Below are 11351 nucleotides of genomic sequence, written 5' to 3'. Positions count from 1 at the left end.
AGCAGTTGCGTTTTGGAAAAGGCCCCGAGCCTATGAAGAAGGCGAATGCCTGTGAAGCTATTGCGTTTTGGAAAAGGCCCCGAGCCTGTGAAGAAGGTGAATGCCTATGAAGCTGTTACGTTTTGGAAAAGGCCCCGAGCCTATGAAGAAGGCGAATGCGTGTGACGCTGTTGCGTTTTGGAAAAGTCCCCGAGCCTGTGAAGAAGGCGAACGCCTGTGAAGTCTGTCCTCACAAGAAAGGCCCGGAGCCTGTGAAGAAGGCGAACGCCTGTGAAGTCTGTCCTCACAAGAAAGGCCCGGAGCCTGTGAAGAAGGCAAACACCTATGAAGTCTGTCCTCACGAGAAAGGCCCGGAGCCTATGAAGATGGCCAATGGCTATGAAGCTCGCCGCCCGTGACACTCTCACGTAATAATGAGTGGGGTTGTACAGGCCCCGGAGTCTCAGGAGCGCCAGCCTCAGGCCCTGGGGCTCCCTCCCACGCCCAGTGGCAGCACTTAGCTCCGCGCTGGTGAGAAGACGTCGAAGACTAGATTAGGTGCCAGACGCGGCTTTTCTCATTTCCTTTCTGCAGTTGGCTTGTTCATCCCCATTCGAGATTTTATTGAAGTTGTTGTCGTTTTTGGCTTGTGACTCTTTGCCTGTTTCGCTCTCCTACCCCGATTTCTCTCTCGCACAAGTCTCATGAGGGAGCAACGCGGGCACCCTCGTGAGCATTTTCTGCCCCTCTCGTTCGAAGCTTCCCTACCCAGGTCCGCGCAGGAGCACCCCTCCAGTCCGTGCCCCACGGGCACCGCGACGCAAACACGGGACCTGGGTCGGTCGCCTCCGCAGCTGAGGCCAGGAACTACTTCTCCAAACTAACTCTCGCAGGATGTGAAGCGTTCGACGAGGCCTCGGCTTCGGGAAGCAAGGGTTACGGCAGGACCCACCCCCCAAGCTAAGTAATTTCTGCGTGTAGGAGTGCGACACGAAGGCACAATACCGGAATAGCGAAAATAGTACGATAATTAACAGTGATAGTCCAAGCACACCCTCGCGGGGCCCTACACTACTGTCTCTTTGCGCAGGAAAGGGAAAAGGAACAAAATAGGCGCGACTCGCCCGACACAACCTCGCGAGGCTCGAACTGCCTCCGGAGCTCAGGGAGACTCCATCTCGCGCTTCACTGAGGTGCGATGGCGGGTGGACCCGCTACCTCCCTCCAGGCGGGCGCGGCGGCGCGGAGGCTGATCGCTGCCACCGCCGGAGGAGTCGCTGCTCGAAGGAGAGCCGTCGAAGCTTGACGAGCCACGGGCGCTGCCGACCATGCGCGCGCTGTCGTCTTCACCATCGCTGGGGAAGGGCCCACGGCCGTGGGCGTCGTTCTCCGGGCAACACCCAGTGCAGCGACCATATTCCCCGAACACCCTCAGTAGAGGGTGGCATCATCGTCAAACTTAAAGTGCGGGGTGCACCGCCGGCTCAGGCCGCGCGTGCGGGCAAACGTTTGCCAGCCGCGGGTCAAGGCCAAGATGCCGGCTGAAGAGACCTCCAGTGAAGCCTAGTAGGCTCGGCTGCAGCAACCGTCCGCCTGAAGCCAGAGGCCGCCCGGGGCGCCGGTCGGAAGCTCGTCTAAGAGGAAGTGAGGGAGTTGGGGCCGGGTGCTGGCCGGTTCCGCCGACCACACAACGAACTCCGGCAGAACCTCTGCCGAGTGGGAGCGCGGCCTAGAAGGTCGGGCGGCCACAGCGCGCCTCCCAGCGGCGGCCTGTCGCCCGTCACCGCGCGGGAGATCGCCTCCGTGGCCGCGGGGAGCCACAGAGGGAGTTGCTGAGAGTTTGCGAGGACGGCCTCGACCACGCTTGGGCAGGGGAGGGTCAAGCCCCACCTGGTGGGCCTTTCCTTTCTCCGCGGCCGAGAACCTCTTGGGCGGAGACATGAAGAAGAAGCAGAAGCAAGGGGGAATGGATTAGAAGGGCAAGCGCCATCCCGTACTTAAAGCCAGAGGAGGCCAACCGCCGGCCACCACGATCACAGGTAATCGTGACCAGTTTTTGCATGCATGGACTTGCCAGTCCATGCAGTTACCAAGGCGTCGTGGGGGAGCGGAGCCGCCCACGTCCAATCAACCGCCACGCGGCGCCCGAGGCCGCAGGCTGTTAGGGCACGCGGCGCCCGAGGCCGCCTGCTGTTAGGGCCCGCGGCGCTTCGCACTTGCCCCTTCGCCTCTCTGCATAGCCAAGTTCGGGCGCGCCTTGGGCCCGGGGGCTACTGTCGGTGTTCTAGGAACGGGGGTCCCCAGACTTGCCTGCCTGTGGCCTGCGGCGTGGCTCAAGGGGCGGCCCAACATGGCCCATCTTCATCAACACAAGCTCAAGACCCTCGCGAGGGGCCAAGCCTCGCGGGGCGGACGACAGGAGGCTTCCTCAGGCACGGCCTCGTCAGGCTGGCTCGCGACGAGGCAGAGAGATCAAGGCAGGGTACCTCGCGAGGTGCCCATGACGCAAGCCATGACGACCAAGGGCGCCAGGCGGGCGCCAGCCCGCGCAGTGTCCTTCTTTCCTCTTTGGTGCAAAGGGAGCAAGCGCACGCGAGAGCATCAAGCAAAGGCATCCATTTCGGTGCAACAAGACCAAGACCGTTGCAACGGCAGGATGGAGGTCATCGTGGAGCCCAGGAAGGCGTCACCACCAGAGCCTTTGGCAGGCGAGGACCAACTTTGGTCAGGATAAGTGTACTAGATGTTCCCCTTCAAAATTGCTAATTGTTGGCGCCCTTCCCCCTCAACATTTGGGAAGAGGCCCAGGGACTTTGCCTATAAATAGGTCTAGCCACCCCCGGGGTAGAGGCATGGATAAAAGCATCCGAAAAGAGAGCGACTGAACTCCCCTAGCACTTCATCACGCCAGCCAAGAACAGACCCTCGCGAGGCTGTTCTTCCTTGTACTGTTCATCATTAGCCCAAGAGGCAATCCACCACACACATAGTGGAGTAGGGTATTACACCACAATGGTGGCCTGAACCAGTATAAATCCAGTGTCTCTTGTGTTGTCCCTTTGATTGCTTAGTTCATAGCAAGGCGGTGAGGAGTAGGCAGACAGAGGGCAAAGTCTCTGCGCGCACTCCAGTGTTCGAATCTAGAGGGTCTGCCGGAACCGCAAATCCGACAGGGGCACATGCACGAACAGTGACTACTCGGCTGCCATCTAGGTCATGTCGGCTATGTTAATTAGGACATCTATCGACAGACCCCTTTTCTACGAGTTTATGTTTAATTTGAGCTTTGTTCCTCGTCTAGTTTGTTCCTCGGGATTCATGTTGTCTCCTTTGGGAAGTGAGGTTATGATTTCTTGTCATGTGGCATTTTTTCGTGTTATATGTTATAATCCAGCGCTTCAGATCAAAATGACGACAACTGCGCCTCCGGGCCACGTGCATGAAGACTTCTCGACAGTCATTGACAAGGTCAAGCCGGCTCCGGTAGACAAAAGAAAACTAAGTACTACTCCACTATATAGGCAGGAGCCTCCGCTCTTGCTTTCTAGTGTTGCTCTCTTCACACTGTCTCGGCCTCTCAGATCTAAACACAACAGCGGTGGCCACACACACACTCTCTCTCTCTGCTCATCGCTAGTCACAGATCCAGCCGGATCCTCTCTGCCGGGGAAGGTGAGAAGGTGCAACATTCACGTGGTCGTCCTCGGCGACGGCTCTTACCCACTGCTGGGCGCGTCCGGATCAGCCTGCCTTGCCGTTCTCTCCCAAGCACCGCTGGCGAGGGAGGGCCTCCGACCCCTTCTTCCTCGCTGCCGTAGTGTGTGAAGATCCGGCCTCCCGCCGCCCACCTAGCGACATCCCGGCGACCATCAGGTATAACTTCCTTCGAAACCGGCCTTGCTCTACTTCCCGAGCTCCTGACGTCGCTGCATTTTTAACTTTTACTATTTCTCAGCCCCCCTCGTAGATAGGATCGATCGGCTATTCGAAAAGCACCTAATTTTTTTACGTTTAAGAGGTAAAACTAGTTCATGCACTCGAATCTAGTACTACTTGGTTCAAACAAGGAAGAAAGGGCGTGGGGGTGGGGGAGGATTTGTTACCTGAATCTAGGACTTGGTCGAAAGAGGAAATAATGGGGGCGAAAAGTAGCAGAGACTGGCTATCCAACTGGTCTCTAGGTCTAATAGGGAAATAAAGGGAAACGCAGTACAAACTCAATATAAACCCGATCTATTGGTTGAAAACGGAAAGAAAGTAAGGACTGGGGGACAAGTCAACAGAGTAAGTCCAGCACTAGATTTGCTAGCCTCACACAGTATAAGGTGGCTATACCGAACAAAAATGGGACCAACCCAGATATCCTGTTCTGATGTTTGTTGCCCCAAGCCACTCTTATGTAATGCCACTTGTAAAATGTAGCAGTCGCACTGTTAAAAGTAAGGACACGTTAAACCAATGTTGTTTTCAATTTAATGGCTCGAGTAATATGAATCAACGACACTTCTTTACATGTCCTGCTAAAATTTCCCATTAAGATAAGTTGGTTCTTTTCCTTAGAAATGCAACTGTCCTGGTCCGCCTACTCTCCCGTGCCCAAAGTAATGTCGTATTTAACGGTTGTCATAGTTAATCCTTATGCCCACACTAATATCTAGCAATGCCACTACTTTAGAAATTGCTACTGTCCTTGTAGGATTGGCATTCAGATAAGGAACATGCTTCTTTTCATTTGATGCATGTTTCATCACTTGTTAGTCACCCTCCTTTCCACCTTTTTTGTGCAAACAGAGATATACATTTCACGCTTGATCTTAGTTGAACTGCACAAATGATATCCAAATTATAGTTGAGCATTCCAGGAGCTTCACAACCAACCTTGATGTTGCTCAATTTTATTGCAACTAATGAAGAAAAAGCTCTGTGGGTTTTGTTTTCTGATGGAAATGGAATCGGGGCTGGAGCCCTTTTCTTAAAAAAAATTGAAGAAGAAGCTCCTAGCTCACGGGACATTGCTTCATTTTAGGTGAACTGCACCAAAAGGTCCCATGAATTGAATCATCCATGTTGGTGACTGAAAGAGCCAGCTTCAGCATCCCAGTCTAAGCACCCCCGACCTCCATCCTTGCGATGCACGGTACACCTCATTTGCCACCTGCTCGACCCTAGTGTCACTGATAAAATGAAGTAATAATACAGTTAAAATAGAGCGAGTGTCATCTCTATCATTTCATTTCCAATGTAGATAAAGAAAGTGTTTCTCTTTGTTAAAGTATGTTTCATCAACTAGTCCCATTGTTAATGTTTAAGCATTTCTGCAAACTGGGGTGCTTAATTTTAGTTGATATGTACAAAAATAGAGATTTGAATGTCTCAAGGCGCCTCCTTGTACTACTGTTGTACACTGTTGTTCATCACTGGCAGAAGGTGTATCAGGGAGACTTGGGACGATGTCCAGTATGAGGTGTACCGTATGAGGCATCGTAGGGCCCATCTCGCCCTCGTAGCATGGCATACTATGATACTATCGCAATATTTTCTTCTATTTATTTTGTGTGTTTCATCAACTAGTGCCACTATAATGTAATCACGCTTTTTCATTATCTGTGCAAAAAGGGTTATTCAGCTACATTTTGGTGGAACTGCACAAATGTACGTATGGAACCGGCATATATGCAGAGTGCGAGGTGTGCCAAGTAAAAATTACCGACACCAACCATGCTGCATGCACGCATTGGCATCCACCACCACCAGTGGGATGTGTGGCGCTCTCTGTGGACGGATCTTTCTCGGCAGCAAATCCTCTAACCAAATACTAGTAGCTTATATTGACAGTTTTCTAGGGAGTACTCTTTTCTGAAAGAAGCACCAATCTATTTTTCTTTATTTGTACACTGTGTCACAACTTTGACCCAAAGGTCCAGAGCTATTTTAGGGTGATTGGCGTAGTACTCGGAGACTGATTGTAAGCATGATTTTCATTAGTTGTCACACTGATTGTAAGCATGAGCAGGTGGAAGATTAGGTTAATGCGAAGCTTACCTTAAACCCTACCGCCGCCGTTGAAACAAGGCGAGCGTCGAGGGAACCATGGAGAACGGCGGGGAAGCGACGTCGCGCCATCCGGACTCCTCTTGTGGTGGGAGAACGAATACTCTTGTGGCTCCGGCTGGCTGTGCACCCTCACGAACGGCACACCATACTCGATCGATTCGTTATCCTCTGGGTGCTCGACCTCCAACCTGTACGCCCACCACCTCCGCCTGACTGTCGCCTCAGGCGAATCTGTCTGCTCCATCGCCCATAGGAGATACTTGATGAACTCGGAGGACTGCGGCGTGACTGCCGCCGAGGAGTACATGTACATCGCCGCCCTCATTGCTGCCGGCTCGCTCTTTCCCATACATTGCCACATGGCCCGCACCGTCCTAGAAATCTCCCACTCATTGTCAAACAAACTAAGGATCTCCTTCAACCTGACTAACTTTGCCTGGTCGCCGCCAGCGATCTGCTTGATTCGCTGCTGCATCCTCTCCATAGATGTCGTTCTGAGTGGTCCGGTGCTAGCTTTGGAAGAGGGGAGGAGAGACGGTGGTCTTGCAAAAGAGAAGAGGGAGAGGACAGGAGGTGGTTTTGGAATGGAGATGATGGTGAGGAGAGGAGGTGGTTTTGCAATGGAGAGAAGATCAGAAGAGGGAGAGGCGAGACGGTGGTTTTGGAATGGAGTTGATGGAGAGGAGAGGAGGTGGTTTTGCAATGGAAAAGATGGAGAGGAGAGGAGGTGATTTTGCAATGGAGAAGATCAGAAGAGGGAGAGGCGAGACGGTAGTTTTGGAATTGAGATGATGGAGAGGAGAGGTGGTGGTTTTGCAATGGAGAAGAGGGAGAGGAGCGTGTGGCAGCGATTTAGGATCGGGCGAGAGGGCCGGCACGCTGTGACTGGATCAAAATCAAAATCAATTTAACCTTCAATTAAGAAAGTGACCCCACATTAACTAGTCTCCCTTTTATTCTGGGTCAAAATTGACCATGATTTTCGCACATAAAATATATGTTATACGTTGCAAAAATAATATAATTTGAAAGTACATTCAGATACGAACCAAACGATACAATTTTTGGTGACACGCATTCACATTTTGCTTGTCACATATAGTACGTCGTCAAACTTTGACCCAAAATACGCAAAACAACAAAAAAAATACTTCCAAGACCAGCGCCGCTCTTCCGCTCTTCTCCTCTTAAACCACCGCCGCTCCTCTCTTGTTCCAATCTAAATCCAGCGCCGCTCCTCTCCTCTTCCATTTCAAAACCACCGCCCCTCCTCTCTTGTTCCAGTCCAAAACCAGCGTCGCTCCTATACCGTTCTAATCCAAAACCAGCGATGCTCCTCTCCTCTTCCATTCAAAAACCACCGCCGGCGACTGAAGGTGCTGTGGAGAAGTAGATCGATGGATGAGTACAACCGATACATGAGGATCGCAGACGGCGACCCTGTGAAGCTAGCTAGGATGTTGGAGATACAGTCTTGGTTTGACAATAAGGACCAACTAGCGGCGACGGCGATATCCATAGCCAAATATCTGCAACAGAGCGAAAAGGCGGCGATACTCCCAGAGGGAGTCGCGCCGGAGTACATAGAGCTGCTCCTCTGGGCCATGGAGCAAACAGATTCACTGAATCCGATCGTGAGGGAGCGGTGGTGGGAGTATTGATTCCAGATGGAGCATCCACCAGAGATTGAAGGATCGAGCATCTACAGGGTGCCGTTTGTGAGGGTGTCCTGCCAGAGCGAGCCGGTGGAGTCTTCGTCGACCGAACCCAACTGCAAGAGGAGAAAAGCAGTTGGCCCGACGACGCTTCCCCGCCATCATCTCCCTCACCGTTCACATTGCCTCATGGGGCGGCTGTCTGCCACCGAGGAATAGGAGGGGGCTGCCCCCCCCCCACCCCCCAGCCCAATAGTCGGGAAGGTTGTGAATTGTCAGGAGGAGCTTAGGGTTGTCAGTATTTGTAGGTTGTGAATTGTGTTTTGTGTTGTGTATTTTGATAGTACTTTCAGATATGAATGTCTTTTGAATTTCAGATTTGTAGTATTGAGCATATGAAGAATTTTATGAATTCTAGAGATCTATTTTTAGCACTTAAAAATGTAGTTCCATAGGAGTATAAAAGTGCAGACGAGAAGAAACTGCAAGTTTCAGTTTCAGATAAGAAACTGTAAGTTCAGTTTCAGATAAGAAACTGCAACTTTTAGAGGCAAAGCATTTATATTAACACGGCCTTTTCAAACAGGGTTAACATCTTGTTGGAAGTTTTATTCATGGTCGAAAATGGAACTACTAGCCAGGTAACATCATGCTGATCAACATTCATGCATAGCACATCTTCATATGATGCACAGTCAAAATGCCCACACAAATGTCGAGTGTGCGAAACACAGAGAAAACGAGGGACGAAGTTTTGGCAAGTGTTGGACGTGGTTTTGGGCTGCCCCGTCTAGGATTTCATTTTTAACATGCGCAACCCACTACCTCCAATGGGAGGGCCTGTTTGTATTTTCTTAGGGCCGTCATGTATTGACCATCCTATGGACCTCCCATCCGAGGTTTTATTTTTGGCAGCCCAATTTATCTATTTTTTTTGAAGAAAATGCAGAGGTCTGTTCTATTTTTCTATATAAGAATAGGAATGCCAGGTACAACTTATGTTTCCCTTCTAACTATATTATATATATTTAAGTATTTTATATGTTATTATATATTATTTTTATTGTCATCATATATTTAACAGATACTTACATATGTAAGAAAACAATATCCCACATCTTATTAACTTATAAAAATAATTTCTTAACAAATAAAATCATGGATTGTTTTGGCACGAAAATCCTAGTGATTGTGTACAAAAGCTTGGTAAGATTTAAGGACGAATGTAATAATATCACTTATTATTTAAATATATTTATAACAAAATGCTCAGACCTTTTTCATTTCTTGATAACATTGCTGGCCCAACCCAACATTATAATTAGAATCGGCCGAGCAAAATCGTGTATCTAGATAAAGTGCAAATGGCCTGTAATTTTTTAGGAAATAAAATAAATGGGCCGCATGGACGCTACATTAATTGTTCACCCAGCCCAGCTAATGGCTGTAATTCAAAAAAAAGATCAAATTCACTGTAAATTATACCGCGCAAAAAAACTATAAATTCTGAAAAGATGGGTTGAATACGTGCCTCATTTTTGGAGGCTGAAATGTGGTCCAATAGGTTGAAGCCAACGCAAGTCGTTGTCAATTTAGTTAACAAATGATTCTGACATGTTAGCCGTTGGATTTACATCCAACGACCGGCATCCATCTTCAATCTCTCGTCTTCTTCCTCCAGCGCCACCGGGACCACCTCCCGCCTCCTGCCGCTAGCAGCTCTGCTTAGCACGCTTCGCTATGAAGCGCTACTCCACCATTGGCCAGGCCATCCCTCCACCCCTCCACACCTCCTGTTCTTCTCCACCGACTGCCGAACCACACCGCACTAGAACCAGTTAACCCTCATACACCTCTTCGTCTGCGACTCTACTCCCGCGTCTTCCAATCTCCGGCTCATTGCTGTCCGGGGCCTCGCCATTGTACACCACCTTGGATGCGCATGGAGAGGCTAACAGCTGGGTCCACGACCGCACACAAGGAAATGCCTCCTCATTACACACAAAATAATGATTCCTCCACCTGACATCTGGGACCCACCAGAAGGGCCTCTGTATTTATCAAATAAAGCGTGCTCCCCGCTGACTTGTTGGACCCACCAGCTATCTTCGCACGCAAGGAAGTGCCTCCTTATTACGCACAAAAAAATGAATACTCCCCCTGCCAGCTGGAACCCAGCATACTGGGAGGCTGACTTGTGGGCCTACCAAGTTGACGGGGACGGAGGGCTTTGTCAACTTAGTCAATATGAACGATTCTAGCTCCTATTATCGTACGATGTTCATCCAATGGTTGTAGTGCTTCTTCAACCTCTAGTCTTCTTGCTCCAGCCGCCCAAACCAGCGCCGGTCGTGCCGCGTGCTCCTGCCTCCCGTGGCCGGCTGTGATGCCGCGGAGGCCTCGCTGCCCCCTACTACTCCCACCGCTGGCCAGGCCATCCCTCTACTCACCCACACCCCCTGTTATTCTGCGGCGATAGCAGCCTCACACCGCAGCCGAACCAGTGAACCCTCATACTCCTCTTCGTGTGGGCATCCACTGCTGCATCTTCCCGGGCTCCGAGTCGTCCCCTTGCTAGGCCTCACTATCGTCCACCGCCGTGGTGCTCTCGGCGCGGCGTGGTCAACGTGGTCAAGGAACGACTTCCATCGGACGTGGACTGTATGTGGAGAGGCTGACAGCTGGGTCCATGGCCGCAGCAAGGAAGTGCCTCCTTATTACACGGAAAATAATGATTCCTCCACCTGACAGCAGGGACCCACCGGACGCTCCACCGTATTTCGTGAAAAAAAGATCCCCCCTGACTGCCGGGACCCACCAGCTACATCTTCGCGCGCAAGGAAGTGCGTCCGGGCAAAAAAACGATTCGCCCCCCTGACTGTAGGGACCCACCAGCTACATCTTCGCATGCAAGGAAGTGTGTCCGGGAAAAAACGATTCGCCCCCCTGACTGCTGGGACCCACCAGATACATCTTCGCAGGCAAGGAAGTGCCTGACAGTCGGGACCCACCTGGTCGAAGCGTACGTAGCATTGTCATTCTGGTCGCGAACGTGTACGTACATACTTGTAGATGTAGAGGCGTGCACGTGCCGTAGTAGAGGCGCGCACGTGTCGTAGTAGAGGCGCACACGTAGCATGTACACGTACCTACAGCGGCGAGGGTGCAAGAAAGAAAATACGGCCATGTACATACATACGGGAAGGGTCTCGAACGCCTACTCGCGCATACGTACATGGCTGGGTCGGAATGGAGAAACAGAGTCGTCGTCGTGTTCATGGGGAGGCAACGGAATGCGTCGTGTTCATGGGGAGGCAATGGAATGCGTCGTGTTCATCGGGAGGCAACAGAACGTGTGGGAGCCAACCGGCTTGGACGGAACAGGCGTTGGAAATGAGGCCTGGCGTACTGCAGAACGGAGGAAACGGCCTTGTGCTCGACCGGACACGTTCGGAATGGGGTCTTGTTGATCGGGGGGGTGTCTCGTACCGCAAAACGGAGGAAACGTACCTCCTACGGTCGAAACGGGGGTCCTGTTGATCGGGAGGGGTGTGGCGTACCGCAAAACAGAGTTAAAGGACCTCCTACGGTCGAAACGGGGGTCCTGTTGATCGGGATGGGTGTGGCGTACCGCAAAACGGACGAAACGGACCTCCTACGGTC

The sequence above is a fragment of the Triticum dicoccoides genome, chromosome 1B, assembly GCF_002162155.2.
Source record: "Triticum dicoccoides isolate Atlit2015 ecotype Zavitan chromosome 1B, WEW_v2.0, whole genome shotgun sequence".
Taxonomy (NCBI): Eukaryota; Viridiplantae; Streptophyta; class Magnoliopsida; order Poales; family Poaceae; genus Triticum; species Triticum dicoccoides.
The sequence above is the reverse complement of the archived record's forward strand: the minus strand, read 5'-3'. Positions refer to the sequence as shown.